At 44.2% G+C, this 16,894-nt stretch overlaps 1 protein-coding gene across 1 annotated transcript in view; it reads left to right on the top strand.

Annotated features, from left to right (window-relative positions):
* Positions 1-13,776: 13,776 nt before the first annotated feature.
* EML5 (EMAP like 5) overlaps positions 13,777-16,894 on the top strand; it is a 129,104-nt gene continuing 125,986 nt past the window's right edge. The window contains exon 1 of the mRNA XM_045287615.1: positions 13,777-13,860. The gene's annotated coding sequence lies outside the window, so the exon portion shown is untranslated. The remainder of the gene's footprint in view (positions 13,861-16,894) is intronic.

Raw genomic sequence — 16,894 nt, forward strand, 5'->3', positions numbered from 1 at the left:
CCCTTGGGGTGGGTGCGCTGCGGGTCGGGGTCGCGCATCTGCAGGGTGCCGTTCTCCAGCGGTCAGCAGATGCAAAACTGCGGACAGGTTATTCGGGTAGCGCCCACTGACTCGGTGGCAGCGAGTTTGGGGTTTATTCCTTTGACTCCCCTGAGGGTTCTGATTAAACGAATTCTTAAACCCCCTCTGGGGGAATCTTTACCTAGAAGAGCCCTGGAAGCCGCAGGCAGGACCTAGGAGCGCGCCCCTGGGTGGCATTCGTTCACCCCCTGACCGTCCGTCGTTCAGGCTTGTTGCCCGCGGATGGAAAAGCAAGGCACTGGCGAGAACGTTTTAACAATGTCACGCTCAACGAGCCGGCCACAGTTCCGGGCTAGGTTTTATCCGAAAAAGCTGTTAAAAAGAATGCCACTTATTTTCTTGTCCCATCTTCAAATCACGTTAAATATGCTGACTTTTATATTAAAAAAAAATCACTATATTGGTGGTAGGGCTGGGGATGGCGCGGGGTGGGGCGGCTGGCCCCTTGGGCAGCATCTTAAGTTGGTCCCGATGCTTGTTTACCTGTCTTCCATTTATTACAGTACATTTGAGATGCTGTTCAGCTGTCAAGGTCTCAGCAGAACTTAGAGAACAGGTGGATGAAATTAACAGCGGCAGAAATGATCCTAGGCCGCTGCTTAGTTGCTTAAGCACCGTGGTTTCCCCACCACTCCCCACCCCCGCTCTGCAGGAGGAGGGGGAGGAGGGTTTATTTAAAACATTTCAGAATGTGTTTTGTGAGCTGCTTCTGGGTCTGGAACAGAAATTCAGTTACCGGGGACGGTTACTTCGTGTTAGTCTCTTCTTTAAATCAGGCATTTCAAATCCAGTTCTTGGTCTGATGCCTTGTGGGCAGGAGTGATTAAATCTCACCAAAGTTCTGTTTTGCATCTCTGTACAATGGTGACGTGTTAAAGAGGGAAGAGGAGGCCCGGGTCAAACTAAAGGTCGTGAAAGATGGGTTTGAAGATGAGGAAATCAAACCTTGAGACCACAGAACAGGGAATGGGGTGGGGGGTGGCTTCTGTTGGTTGGCCTTTGTTTTTGGACACCTTTCCAAATTGTCCTTTGTGCCTTTCATTGGAAGAGAAAACGGATAGGTTGTTGTCTATTTATCTCATGTGAAGATTCATTTTTGTTGCCCGATCAGGGTTGCAGACCGATGATCGTTTTGTTGATTCAACATATCAATACATGATTGATGTGAACATATATCATACTGATACTATTAGCTCCCAAAGTAGAGTGTAGCCTGGTTTCTATCTCTTTCTCCTAATTCTTTCCAGCATCTCTTCTCTTCCATGTGGTAGGTTTCCTGCAAGTCTCAGAATACAAGCGCTCCCTGAGTTTATCAGGGTGAGTAAGAAGCTGGGTGAGGTGTGGCAGGAGCTGAGGTCTTCTCATAGGGCAGGTCTGTTGTTTTTACTCCTGGGGGGGTTATAAGATCTTGATGGTGCTAACCTCTTCTGGAACCAGGTCCGATTGATTGGGTAAATGATGCTGTGTTTATTCCCCTGCCAGTAGTCACACTGCTCCAATCGTCATGATTCTGTTTCAGCAGATTTTAAAGTAGATGACGCTTTTGCCATCTTTTAATATAGTTGCACAATCCACCCGTGCATCTCAGAATCCTTAAATTTGGCAAATGGACTCGTATTTTACCATAACCGAACACATGCTTATTACTGTGCAAAGGATGCCACCTTCAAGAGTAATTTACAACCATAAAAAATGTTTCTTGAAAGACTGCGGTGGGGTAGGAAAATTGGAATCACAGAGCATCTTGAAGTTGGGTATGCAAGTTTTGTACTGAAAAGATAACTTCATGATAGTGAAGTGCTCTGGAAATTTTATTTTAGAGACTTATGGCAGGTTATTCTTGTCTGTCAAATAAATACGACGGATATTCAAAACTCTTATCACCTCATAGTGTGATTTATAAGAGGAGAAACCAGTAATTTTTCCAAGTTTGCCGCAGCAGGAAATATACCACTTGTACCTTTAAAGCCTGGCAGGAACCCATGTGTAGCCTTAGTAAGAAGTCAGTGCTGTTTTCATCATCCGTTTTGCTTCCATATGTTAACATAAAACTTACTGGTCAGATATGACTTAGTCTGCGGCTTAAGCTCTTCCAGAATCAGCAAGTTACTGCGCATGGTCAGTGAAGATGTACGCGCGTGTAATGAGCATGTTGGTTGTAACGACCACTTCACGAGCAGCCTGTCCTCAACTTGCCGGTGCCCCAATCGTCTTACACCATCTAGGATTCCCAGTGGTGGTGACGCGTGGCCAGACGCATCATTTTCTGCCCATTGTTTGTGATTGTTTCACCTCTTTTTGCCAGACATGTCTCTATGCTCCTCCAGTTATTTACCAGTGTACACACACATGCACACAGCAGTACGAATGATTTATACGGAACGTAACATCAGTGCCAGCCTATCACAGGACCTTTTAAACCAATTCTTCTTTCTTAGTTGCTATTGTTACCATGCCTCAAGTTATATAGATAGAATTCTCTGACTTTAACTGTTTAGTACTAAGGTTTACAACTAAGATATAAAATACACTAGCTGACTATCCTTTTGACCCTGTGGGTGAGGCATTGAGCTTCGAAGGCAAGGCTGAAAGTTCAAACCCATCAGCCGCTCCGCAGGAGAAAAATGAAGTTGTTTGCTCCTATAAACATTTACCATCTTGGAAATTCTGTATAGGGTCCCTATGTGTCAGAACGGGCTTGATGGTCATGGGTGGTTTTTTTTACCACCTGTGTTAGTACGTGATGTGTAGGGAGCTACACATTTATATCCATCTGTATTTTGAAATGTTGCCACTTGTCTTCCCAAGGGTGCTATGAAATGGAATATTGTTTTTTTCTAGTTAGTTCCCATCAGCACATTTTTTGACATGTCTGGTTTTTTGTTGTTTTTTTTAAGTAGTGGATAGCATTCATGCTTTCAGATCATTAATCTCCAGAGAAGCTCATGGAGGAAAGGTAGTAAACTTGGTACATTTTGGTACTTGACTCTGGTTTTCCTAACTGAGTGACCTCTTCTGCGTGGAACTGTCAGGGCATGGATTTCATGTGCTTTAAACACACACACACACACACACACACACACACACACACATACATCCATGGCGAAAATATCTCATGAGATATTATTAACACTAATGCATCTGAAATATCCTGAAAGGTATACTATACTAATACTATCCTATACTGGTACAAGTTAGAATAACAACAATGATTTATTTCTAAATGTGATTTTTTTCCCTTAGACAAAGTGGAAGGTGTAGTAGCTCTCTTCTTCCACTGTGGTTGGTGATGTTCTACCAGAATCAAGACTGACCAGCCCTCCGTGTAGCCTAGGCAAGGTGGTGTGGGATCGCTCTGCATTTGTGGTCTAGAACATCCAAGTAGGTGACTCTTTTGGTACGTCCATGGGCCTTTGAAGTAAAATAGGAAAAAAGATTAAAGGCTATTATTCAGGTCATGGTGCTTTCATTTGTTTATAGAAATATATTTACGGCCGTTAAATAATTTTTAAAGTGTCATGAGGGACAGGATGGGCTCTTCCCTCTCAAAAGCTTGCTGACCCCTGGGCTAGAAGCTTCCGTGAAGTGGTTGTTTGACAGGCCAACTGATAGTAGGAAAGCTATTCTGAATGGGCGCCATTTCCATGGTGGACCATTCGTCTTTGTGTGGCCCAGGCTTGCGACTTTAAAAGGTCTGGCAGAAATCAGGCCTGAGCACAGCCCACTTAATTTTTTCACACGCATGCCCAGGGTTTCTCTAACCTGGATGAGCATCGGAATCACTTGAGGATTTTTATCAATTTCTGGCTTTATTTTTCTCAGGCGCTGTCAGGCAGAACACTTTGTGCTTGGAGCCCAGGAATCTGATTTTAAAGAGGCGCCTCCCCCCCCCCCCCCCCCCCCCCCCTCTGATTCTGCTGGGAAGCACACTACCATGTGTTTAGGATTCCTGATAGGAGCCGTTTGAAAGGTGGATGTAAACTCTTTCCCCTCCAACCGACCACTAGACTTCTCCTAAACGTTGTACCAGATCTAGAAGCAGCCCTTCGGAAAGTGATAGAATACACACTGTTTGAGTCAAGTGCCCCTGGGTTCAAGTGATTAGAACGAGGGGAACTTGATGGTCATGGATTGAGCAGTGGTTCCATTTGGTTTCATTTTCTGTGTCTGCATTTGTGAGACCAGTAAGGCTTTACATTTTGCAAATGCTGCAGAGATCAAGGGATATAAAGAGCAGATTTTTTTTTAAAGGAGTGATCTAGAACAGTAGCTCAAAGGATCCTAAATGTATATTGGATTTGTTTTTACTATGTAGAGAAAAGTCACATTTTTTTATTTGCCTCTCTATCACAGTTTTTGTTATTTTGCAATGCCCTTGACGGGAGCATGTAGAGCAGTAATGAAAGATAATGTCTGGATGTGAATTAAGGAAAACCCATGGAATACTAAAAAAGTCTAAAGAGACTATTGAGAAGTTGTTACTGCTACGGTTTTTCACAACTCAAGAAATATTCATTGAGCATCTATTTTGTGCCAGGGTCATTGTCTTCAGATGCTTAGCGTCTAGATGTGCAGTCAGGGAAAGAGGCCAGGAGGATGCTCCGTAGACTAGTGATCTCACTAGGGTACCTGTGTTATGGGATGCGCTCAGGGCCCCAGCGGCTCAAAGGGATGTTTCCTAGAGGATTATGATATATAAGCTTAGTCTTTATGGAAAACAGAGCAATGAGTTAGCCGAAGGGCCCGGTGAAGTGACAGCTTTCTGGAAAGTGGTATGAGCCCGTGGAGTAGCCTGGTGGCACGAGGGAATATTTGGAAGAGTGGATGACACATTCAGTTCCTTCCCTCCCACCTACTCTTGGCTCTGCTCAGCTTTCCCAAGGCAGCTCCTGTCAGGGCCCCCAGTTTCCTCCACATCGCCACGTCCAGGGGTCTGTTCTCTGTTGTCGTTGCTGACTCATCACCATCATCATTGAACACAGTCAGCCCACCTTCTTAAGATACTTTTTTAAAGGAACAAAACAAAGATATTTTCCACAGTAGTTTCCAGGACACCTCTAGCTACTTTTTAAAAATATTCTTTCAGCAAATATTTATTGATCACCTTTTATTTTAAAGAGACTTGTTTTCAGGACTAAAGGATCCCTGGTAATGCTTGCTGTAGGATAAGCACTAGACTGCTAACTGCAAGATTGGCAGTTCAAACCCACCAGCCACTCTGAGGCAGAAAGATTAGGCTGCCTGGTCCTGTACAGATTTACACTCCTGGAAACCCCAGATAAGGTCGCTGTGATCGGAATTGACTCAGTGTCAGTGGGTTGGATTGGTTTATTCTCCGCACTAGCGATATAGCCGCAAGCTCAAACAAAATCAAAACAAAAAAAAAAAACACAAACTCACTGCCCAGTGCCTCCTTATAGTGATAGGGCCGGGTAGATTGCCCCGGTGAGTTTCCAAGACTCGCTCTGTAAGTAAGTGCAAAGCCTTCACTTTCTCCCAGGGAAGCAGCTGGTGGGTTTGAACTGCCGATCTTGCACTTAGCAGCCCCCCATGTCACCACTATACCACCCTTCACCTGATAAGTGTAAAGGGGGTTGGAGGAGGTAGGTGAGAAGGGAGGTAAAGAATAAAGAGGAGAAATGTTATCAGAAAAGTGAGCTGCACTCTGTTGGGAAGAGTTGATACGGGTGTGTATAGTGTAGTCAGGAAGGCCTCTTGAAAGGTCACTGGAGAAGTGACCTGCCCGTGGGGTGGGAGGTGAGGGCTATTTGGCTGTCTGGGCAAAGGACATTTAGGTACAGGAACTATCGAGTCCCAAATCCCTGAAGCATGGTTGAGGATCAGGAAGGAAGTTAGTGTGGTTGGAGTTTTGGGAGCTTGAGGAAGAGCAGTAAGAAATGAAGTTTGAGTGGGGGGGGGCAGTGGGGGTGGCAGATTGTTCAGGCCCTTATAGGCTATTGAAAGGATTGTGATCTCATGGACTGAGATTGGACATCATTGGATCAATTTAACAGAACAGTGACGTAATTGGATCTGTGGGCTAACAGGTCTTTCTGGCTAGTATATTGAGAATAAACTCAGGGGGGTGGGGGATGTAGGATGGTCGGAGGGGAGGGGCATTGAAGAGGCTCAAGTCCAGAGGACCCGTCAAGCGAGCTGTCAGCTTGCACCAGCAGCACATCACAATGGAGGGAGTCAGGGGCAATCCTCAGCACTAGATACACAGCAGTGTGCCAGACAGATGACATATCGCTGGGGAGAGGGGAGTGAGAGGGGTCAGATTCCAGAGATGTTTATCAAAGATAAGAGCGTGATTGATTGATTGATGGAGCAGTTATAAGTTGTGAGAGAAAGGTCACTGAGGATCACAGGATAGCATTTCCCATTAATCAATCGGGAAAGATGCTGTTAGGAGCAGGTGTTGTTTGGGGTGACGCGGGAAGCCGTTTTCAAAGCATTCACCTGAGACACGTAACAGGCAACTAAAACCCACTGCCACTGAGTCAGTTCCAACTTGTAGGACCCGTGGAGGATTTCTGAGGCTACAGATCTTTGTGGAACAGAATAGCCTCATCTTTCTCCCAAGGAGCTGTGGGTTTGGGCTATCGGAGTTGCGTTTGGTGTAACTGTCTGTGCCACCATATATTTAAAGCCCACCAGCCTGGACGGGATCAGCGAGGGACTTAGTATGGCTAAAGGAAGACTCTAAAATTAGGTCCCTATGGGACTCCAATGTCTACAGGTAGGGGAGATGAAAAATGGCAAACACATGGCCAGAGAGGCAGGAGAAAACCAAGGACAGGTGAGGTGCTGGAGGCCCAGGAAGGAGAGGATGTCAGGGAGGAGGAGGTTGCAATCAGTGGTATCAAATACAAGGACGGCTTCATCTGGGTGGAGATGTTAGCTGTTTTGCAATAATTACAGTTTAATCACAAGACTCCCCAGGAGGCTGTGCACGCCCAGGTCATCAGGGAGAAGGGATAGCAGGCAGGATACAGTAAAAATGAGTGAGGTCCTTCTTCGTACACACAACTGGACTCCTTCAAGATCTGTTCCTAGAGCTTCGAGTTTGCTGGGCTTTTAAAACTGGCACAGGACGCCGTTTTTGATGCTTGTTCCTCAGGAGTATAGACTTCAGACCAGTCGCTTAAGCTTCACTTGGGGCTCATCAGATCTCAGACCCTCCTCAGATCTTCTAAATGAGATTGATTTTTTTTAATATTCTCCCATAAGTTATAAGGATATTAAAGTTGGAAAAGCCTGGTTTCCAAAGGTGTGGTCCTCTAACCAGCAGCCTCAGCTTCACTTGGGCACTTGTTGGACACATAAATGGTCAGCTAACCCCAGGCATACTGACTGACCCTGAAGCCCTAGGGGCGGGCCAGGCAATCTGTTGTGATAAGCCTCCAGGTGATTTTGAGACATCCCAAGTCTGAGAAACACGCCTATAGATTATTGATTCTCCTCTCTGGGGGCATATTGGAATCACTTGGAGAGTTAAGAACAAAATGCCGTCACCAATGGTCAAGTCCCAGCCCCAGAAATGATGTAATTGTTCTAGAGTGGGCCCAGGTGTAGTTTCTTTGCTTCTTTTCCTGCGTGAATTTTTCCTTCCATACATTCTTGTTTCTTTGTATGCCTCATAATTTTTGGTTGAAAAGGGGCCATTTTTAAATAATAGCATGTGACATATCTAGAAATAAGGTGTCTCCTTTCCCCTAGTTTGTTGTTCTTGCGGTTTGTTTAGGGGCTCTTCTTAACGCATTCTCTAGAGTCCATTTTCTCTGTTATGTGTGGGCATTGAAGGCTTTGCTCTATGAGCTTAGTGGTCAGCTGGTGATTGGATAGATAGATAATCAGCCTCCCAGGTTTTGTTGAGGGTCTCTGTGGGCATGGGGGGCACACACCAGCAATGCCCAGACAGATGGGCACTTTACCCTCTGCTTCATCTTTGACTTTCTGCTTGGTTGGAGCTTCAAGGTCAGCCAGAGGTGAGCTCTTAGGACCCCCTGAGTTCTTTGCCAGGCATGTGTGGCTTTCTGAGTCTTCAGGAATATGTTGGGGCTTTGAAAATATGTAAATCTCTTTCCCTGTTTATTTCCTTACGTGATATGGCCAGCTTCTTAGGTGCCTCAGCTGTATCACCAGGTGAGACAGATGTGGATTGAAACAGTTGTTGCTGATTTTGACAAATGCCCTGAGGAACTGGCCATTCACTCTGAACAAACCCTGAGTCAGGTCATATGAAGAGAAATCCTAGAAGTGGGAGTTTTCAGGAAACTGCCAGATAGGTGGTTCTCTGACAGTGGTGTTTTGGTTTTGTTTTTTAACATTTTATTAGGGGCTCATACAAGTGTTATCCCAATCCATACACACATCAATTGTGTAAAGTGCATTTGTACATCGTTTCTCAAAACATTTTCTCTCCACTTAAACCCCCGACATTAGGTCCTCATTTTTCCCCTCCCTCCCCGCTCCCCCCTCCCTCCCCGCTCCCCCCTCCCTCATCAGCCCTTGATAGTTTATAAATGGGTATTTTGTCATATCTTGCCCTGTCCGACGTCTCCCTTCACCCACTATTCGGTTGTCCTGACAGTGGTGTTTTGGGGTGTTCCAACCCCACTCTGGCTCCTCCTTGGCTGCTAGCATATTGATTGTAGGGCTGTTATTTTTTTCAAGACAACCTTGGAGATGTGGGGATGGGCAGATGGGAATCTTATCGCTATCGAGTCGATGCTGGCCCATTGTACCCTATAAGACCCTTGTGAGTTTCTGAGACTAACTAACTCTTCATGGGAGTAGAAAGCCCCATCTTTCTCCCATGGAGCAGCTGGTGGCTTCGAGCTGCTGGCCTTGCCGTTAACAGCCCAACACGTAACCAGTATGCCACCAGAGCTCCTGCAGATGGGAATAAAAATGCCCATCTAGTTAAAATGCCACAACGTTCACTTGTTACCTCTGAAATTCAGACATTTTTGGAGTGCCCGTCTTGAATTTTAATGATTGACTTTTAGATGTACACGTCAACAGTCTCGGCGGTACGGTCCAGGGCGCTGACCGATTGTGTTCTTCCGTTGTTCAGCCTTTCTCACGCCAAGGCTGCTCTGACTGTTGGAACCTGGGGTTAGTTTTCAGAGCTCCGGAAAAGTTGATTGCTTCAATCTGGGGCCAGAGTTTTGGAGCAATTATATTAGCTCCAAGTCTGGGAGCTAGTATTTCTTGACAACTGAAATGCAGGTGACAGGATTTTGTCTTGCTTAATGACCAGTGCAGTTGGGGAGATGAGGGATATTTAGAGGGGGATCTAATATAATAAAGGAATAGAAACTGGGGGTTTCTCATGGTTCTCTCACCCAGGATACGCAAAGAGCCTTGAACACTTGTGGATTTAGTAAACTGTTGATTTTCATCAAATTAACTCATTAGCTCCACTTAAGTTGCTTTAAGATATGTTGAGGTTATATTTTAAGTATAATGTAATAACGGTTAGATGATAGTATATTTCTTTAATATAAATAATGTTAAAATTGGAAGAGGCTGAAACATTCCATACTATTGTTTAACCCCCAAATTAACTGATGCAGTAATATTTGCTGAGAAACTTCTCTGAGGTTTTGCAAACAGTATTAAACGAGGTAAGTCAGCGGTCAGCCAGCAGGTGTCATTCTGCCCTTCCTAATAACGCTCTTCAAGGTAACTGTTCCCCCTCCGCTCCCTTAGTGGACTCAGCATAACTTAGAATGCTGCCGCCATCATTGGCTTACGTGTTTATCTTCACCACTCGGTTTGCTTAATGAAGGTAGGAGTCCTCTTTCATGCATCTCTACGCCCTGTACTCGACACCATGACACCTAACAGAGCAGCAACAACAATGCTGCTGTTCGTATTTTAACAACAACCTACTTAGTCTTGTAATGGACACAGAGACTGTCCTTCACAGACGTTAAGTAGCTAATAAAGGCCAAGCAATAGGCAGGTAGTTTTTAATAACCTTAATATGAAAACCTTAATATTATAATATCAATATTAAAGCAACCTGAGTTTTAAAATAGCAGTAAATTAAGTATTAAGCCCTTTCTCTGTGTCAATTAGGAAGAAATTTTCTTGGGTCATCTGATTTAATCCTTTCGGGAACACTCCCCCGGCCCTGAGGGTAGGTATGTTTATCCCCATTTTACAGATGAGGAAATTGGGCCCAGAATACTTACGTCAGTTGTTCTACAGCTTCTAAATGGTGCAGCTGGGTTTACAACGCAGGTCTGCATGATCCCATCGTCCATGATGTGAATCACTGATACAGTGACTATGGAGGAAACTCACTTCTCTTCAGACGAAACAGACTAATCCAATTCCTGCTAGTTATAGACACTACATCTTAGTGTAAAGTTTTTCATTTATAAACGGCCTCATGCCCTGCCTAGTTACACATTCCCTAGTTATTAAAGCCCAGTCTTCCTGCTGGGACTTAAGAAGGACTGGCATTCTGTCTCCATTGACCTGTGCATACTCTAGAACTTTCCTCTCCTGGATACTTTCTTGTTTGGGAACCACAAGATAATCATTCCTGTTGGTCCCCCCAAATCTGCCATCCTAGTCAATACCAACTCCTAGCAACCCTATAGGAAAGGGTAGAATTATCCCTGTGAATTTCTGAGACTACAGCTCTTTATGGGAGTAGAAAGCCCCAACTTCCTCCCACAGGACAGCTTGTGGTTTTGAACTTCTGACGTTGGAGTTAGCAGCCCAACTCACAACCACTACACCACCAGGGCTTTCAACAAATAAAGTAGAAAAGAGTTGCTCCTTTTCCCACTCTTGAGGATACACATACACACACAGATTTTATATATATCCTTGATGTTATAAGTTACAAGAGGGTCATTTTAGAAAGCAATAGTATATCCTATGGCTAAATGCTGCGTTATTGGGCCAGATCCCACGTTTGTCTCTCCAGATCCACTTTCTCCTCTTCTCTCCCCCGCTCTGAGCATCAACCAGGCCTCCTGTCCTCTGGCTTCCAGTTGGATTTGGTCAGTGAGAGGAACAGTGTCCAATCTTGGTTCTGGTTGTTTTCTGGGCACAGGGGTATCACAGGTAATGTGAAGTAGCCTCTTTCTCACAAGTAAAGCTCTGATCCAGTTCCCAGAAAGGTCTTCAAACTGACCTTTTAGACCCAGGATGCTTCCCTGTCCTTTCTGCCTTTCCCTCATTCTGCCCACACTGGCCAACAGCCCCGTGCTTACACTCTCTTCAGACTCTCCTCTTGAGCTTGTCCTTCTCTTGCTGGAACCCCTACCTGAGCAATGACCGTCAGCATTGTAAATCAGCCAGATGAGGCATTTTTGGCAGTTGGATGGAGATCTTAATTAGCACAGATGATTCTGTAGAAAAACAATTTGCCTTAAAGATTTCTTTTTGGAAGATAGCTCATTTTAAAGTTTGAGATATCTCCTGTCCTGTTCTACAAATTGTATAGCAATTTTGCCACTAAAGGAATGTCACTAGTAAAACCACCAGTTCCTTCCCACCCAAGGTAGGCTCTGAACCCGTGAGAGGTATCAGAATTAAAACCAAAGCTCGTTGTATTTTTACTCTAGTTGTAAACCTACGTGGTTCCCTGTTATCCACAGGTGAAGGTAAAACTTGGTGTTGGGCACCGAGAAGCAACCTGATATGTAGTCATAAAGATGTACACTTTTAGACAGGGAGATCTCAACTTGCTTCAAGTCCTCCTCACTTTCAGAGAGCAAGGTTGTGTCATATGCGTATCACAGGTTGTTCATCAATCTTCCTCCACTCCCAATGTCACACACTCTTCTTCATATAATCCAGCTTCTCTGATGGCGTGCTATGCATACAGATTGATAAGTATGGTGAGTGGATATAGTCATGATGCGTATCTTTCCTGATTTTAAGCCGTGCAGAATTCCCATGTTCTGTCTGTACAACTGCTCTTGATCCATGGACAAGGTCCACCCGAGCATGTGGTACTTTGGAATTCCCATTCTTCTCCAGGCAGCCCCTGGTTTGTTAGGATTCACAGTCCGATGCCTTAGGCAGATGAGAATGCTCGAAAGGGTTCTTGGGGGGAAATTCACTATCTTTCAATTCCATTTTTCTATGATTTTTTTGAACCCACAAATATCTTGTGTCAGGACAATTCCTTAACCTTTCTTCTGCACCTCCGCTTGGTAATTTCTTCATGAGAATGATGCCATCCGCCCCATAGATGGGTAGTGAGGGGTTGGGAGATGTGCATAAGGTTCTAGGACAATGTGTGACTCAAAATAGGCACTCGGTGAAATAAAAGCTCGTTGTTTTTACAGGCATTCTGTTCTGGACACTTTTCTCGTGATTTTCTCTCATGTTTATTTAAATCTGTCGAGATCCCGGATCAGAGCTCCCGCTCTTAAGCTTTAGTATTGTATTTCCGTTTTCTCTTGGGCAGTTTAGCTTGAACTTGAAGGGACCCACAGCAGCACTCAACTCCCCTCCCTCTAGTTTCTCATTCAGCATCCCCTACCTTGATGAAGGCCACACAAGTGATCATGATGCCCAAGCCGGAGAACAACGTCAGTGTAGATGCCTCTCTCTCCCTTGCCATCTGTATCCAACCAGTCCTGTTACACTAGCTTCATGAATTTCCCTTCCCTTTATTTAGATTAGAACAAATTACGGTGCCACTGCACAGAATGGGCATTCTGGAGTATTTAGTTACCCCAGAGGAAATGGAAATACGACACTGAAGCTGGAGAGAGAGCTCTGATCAAGGGCATCTGTAGATTTTGTAAATGATGGGGAGTGGTCTTTGTGCTTCCTTAAAATGATTTGCAGCTTAAGTGTCAATGTTTTAGGAGAATTGCTACTAATTGCTATTTTTGGACACTCAGATTTGGTTCAGCTTGATCCCACTTGAAAGTAAAATGGGAAAAAGGATTCTGAAAGAAAGGAAAGCGAAATGAGAAAGCAGCATTGTTGCTCTGGGTCAGTCGATTCTTTGTCGGAGTTCTTTAAAAGTTTACACATAAGATATCCTAGTATAGGACTTAGGAAGGGTTTGATTCGCCTATTAGTAACTGTTCATCAGATGTGCTACTGACGGAGTAACTTGTGCCGCTTAGTGAGCAGCCTCGATGCTTAGCAGCCTCGATGATGGAGTGAAAGTGCCCCCTAGGGCTTCCTGGGCTAAAATAGTCCCGGGAGCCAGTTCCCAGGTCTTTTCTCCAGCGTTGTGATGTGTCTACTCTCACTCTTTTGTGTAGCAAGATGAAGCATTGCCCAGCCCTGTACCATTTTCACAATCTTTGATATGTTCTGAGCCCGTTGTCAAGCCTGTTGTGTCTAAAAGTAAATTTATATTAAATCAAGTGATTTAAAATGGACCTCACAGCCATCGAAGCAGTTTGGGCTTAAAGCGACCCCATAGGACAGATTAGAATTGCCCCCGTGGGTTCCAAGGCTAGAACTCTGAAGGGAATAGGAAGCCTCCTCCTTCTCCCGTGGATCATTAAAGTCTGATCTTCATATTTGACCCTGTGCCTGCTATTGAATGCTATAAAAGCTTTATGTGCCGTTATGTTAAGACTGATTGTCTGCTTGCTTGTTTGCCTGCCTTGCAGCCTTGCTTTGCATCCTGAACGAGTGCTGGTGGCAACAGGACAAGTTGGGAAGGAGCCTTACATCTGCGTCTGGGATTCTTACACCGTGCAGACTCTGTCCGTGCTGAAGGATGGCCACACACATGGGATAGCTTGCTTAGCATTCGACGTAGATGGGCTGGTATGTGGTCATTTTCTTTGAAAAATGGGTGCTATAGAAAACTATTATAAATCTCTGAGTATTCAATGAGTAAGCAGCTAATGAAAAGTACTTGCTTGTCCAATAATGGGGATGGGTGGACAGTTTGGTGGTTGATGGATGAGTGGTAAAAATTGAAGATTTGTATTTTATTGTATCAAGAACTTTCTCAATTGAATTCATTACTACCATGAAAACTTTTTTAAAAATTAGTTGAGTGGAAAACTTGCTTGTTTAAAAAATATATATTATTCCATACTACTCTTTTCCAGGTGTGAGAATATAGGATCAATGGAAGACATCTTTAGGAAATTGTTTTTCTATGTAGAGACCTGTGTTACTGTGTCAATCCATCTTGACGTGGGGCTTCCTCTTTTTCTCTGCCCCTCTATTTTACCAGGAATGCTGCCCTGCTCAGGGACTGATCTCTCCTGAACACAGGTTCACAGTACACAATTGTCAGTTATTTAAAAGGTTATTTATCAAAAGTAACATTTTCTAATAACTAGGAGCCAGTTTCTGTCATATGAGCTGTTTTTGCACAAAAATTAAAGAACAAAATGGAAGACATAATCACAAACTACTCGTCAGCCCCACAGTTTTGTCCACTTCTACTCAAGTGTTTAAAATGTAGTAAACAAACCAAAAGCCTTTTCTTGGTAGTGTTTTTATGAAACTCTTCTACCCAAAACATACTTAAAATGTGGTCATAGGAAAGTGTGTTTTTTTGCAGCTGGGGTTAGCTGACAGTTATTTCTAATGTCTTACATTAAAAAGTCATTAAAATTATTTTAACTTTAAGGAAATGGTTAGTTATCTTTTCAGTCCATAAAACTGGTAGCTGTAGATTTCACGGAACTAGATTGCAGCGTCCTAGCCCTTTAAAAAATGATAGCCAGTAGATGTTCTGTATATAAGTCTGGGGACCAGCTTCTTTGAATACCATTGTCTCCTAGGACTGTCTCAGAAGAGAGCCTGGTAAGAATTCCATAAAGACTTCACTTGTGACTCCTGTGGGGGGAGAGTGTACTACTACATTTGCTATCCCCGTATAAGCTGTGATTGGCAATTACAGAACCTTGGTCAGGCTTGCTAGTATCTTTAGTGCCTTCATTTCCTCAGATCCGCATTTCTTTCCGCTTCCTCTCTGAAGGAAAGGAAAGGGAGTGATACTTAACTGGGAGTAACTTGATGGCAACTCCTACTGGTTGGCCTAGAAAGAAATTTTCAAGCTTTTAAAAAAATCACTTAGGAAATGAGGTAGTTCGTTTATTGTGCCAACCTGGCCAATAAACACATGTGGGGTTAATTGAAGGGCTGAGGGATAAATGGCTCAGTGAGCCTCGCCTTTCTAGTTCTCGGGTCTCTTGCTTTGTGATGGATAGACCAGGGTGTAGCTGCCTTAGCCAGTTCCCTGCTTCACCTGGCAAGGCTCACTTCCTGCAAGACATCCCTGAGGAGAAGCCACATGGACCTACCCCGATGCAGCCCTGGGTGCTGGAGCAGCCATGTGGAGACCATGCCAGCGCTGAGATGCTTACGTGCTCACTGATTCGGCTTTCCTCCTGCAGCCGGCATCATTGTGTGTATATTGAGATGGAGGAGGACTTTGTGGACTGGTGTTGGGTATGGGTTAATGTTGGACTTGTGGGCTTGGGCAGCACTGGGTTGAACATTTTCTTGATGTGTACTTACCCTTTTTGTAAAACTCTCTCTTATACATCAGTTTCTGTGGACTTATTTCTCTAAAGTACCCAGACTAACACAGGAAAGGTGTAAATGTCACACTGTTTGACACTCAATGACTCCATACTTTAAATAGATGCTTTCCTCTCAACCCTGCTGTTGAGGGTGCCTCCCAGTGTCACCGAGAAATCGTGACCTTAGTTTTTAACTGTTAGAAACCATAATTTAGCTTAGGTGGAGCCACCCGTGAGAAAAGTTTGGGGTACATGCATCTCGCCAAGACAGAGGGGAGGCACTTAAAAGTTTTAGCTCATAAAATCCATGTCATAAAAGAGGGTCATTATTTGATGATGCTGTTGCTGTTTGGTGCCATCAAGTTGGTTCCAACCACCAGAGACCCGGTGTACAACAGAAGGACCCCATCCTCAAGTGTTTCTATGTTTGTGTCCATTGTTGCAGCTACTGTGGCAATCCATCTTCTGTGGGGCTTCCTCTTTCTCTGCCCCTCTGCCTTACCAAGAGTGCTGCCCTGCTCAGGGACTGATCGCTCCTGACCACAGGTTCACAGTACACAAGACCCAGCCTCACCATCCATCTTTGCCTCTACGGAGCGTTCTGGTCGTACTTGCTCATATTATAGACACGGTTATCATCTGCAAATAAAGAAACAGGTTAAATCTCCTATCCCAGGTTATACAGCTAGTAAATGGACCCAGAGCAGAAAGCAGGTTAGTCCCTCTCCCAAGCTAAGCTCCAGTTCTTAATATACTACTCCACTGCCTCTCAAATGTTATTTGTGTTGTAAAAGGAATTCACCCATTTCAAAAACAGTTCATGCTAAAACCACCAAATTGAAGAGATTAAGAAAATTGTTTCTTAAATTATGTTAAAAAGAAAAAAACCCCAACAATAAAGAAACACGTTTTACCTTACAAAATACGCCCAAGGAAACCCATCTATCAATATTATGGTCTAGTAGGCTATGCGTTGAGCTGTAAAGCAAAAAGAGGTTCAAACCCATCTTAAAAGCAGGGTTAGGGAACCTTATTTCTGCCATAAGTCACCATCTGGATATTGATGACATCATTCGCGAGCCAACGCCTCATTAACTCACCCTCATGTGATGTCCGGAGCCCTGGTGGTGTGGTGCTTATGCATTCTGTTGCGATGCACAAGGTCCCCATTCAAAACCACCACTGGCTCCGAAGTAGAAAATCACACTTTTTGTTCCCTTAAAGAGTTACAGCCTCTGAAACCCACAGGGGCAGTTTTACCCTGGCCTATAGCAGCGGTTCTCAACTTGTGGGTCGCGACCCTTTTGTGGATTGAA

Source organism: Echinops telfairi, unplaced genomic scaffold (assembly GCF_000313985.2).
Source record: "Echinops telfairi isolate 266 unplaced genomic scaffold, ASM31398v2 ScPeMD7_18;HRSCAF=68, whole genome shotgun sequence".
In the NCBI taxonomy this organism is placed as follows: Eukaryota; Metazoa; Chordata; class Mammalia; order Afrosoricida; family Tenrecidae; genus Echinops; species Echinops telfairi.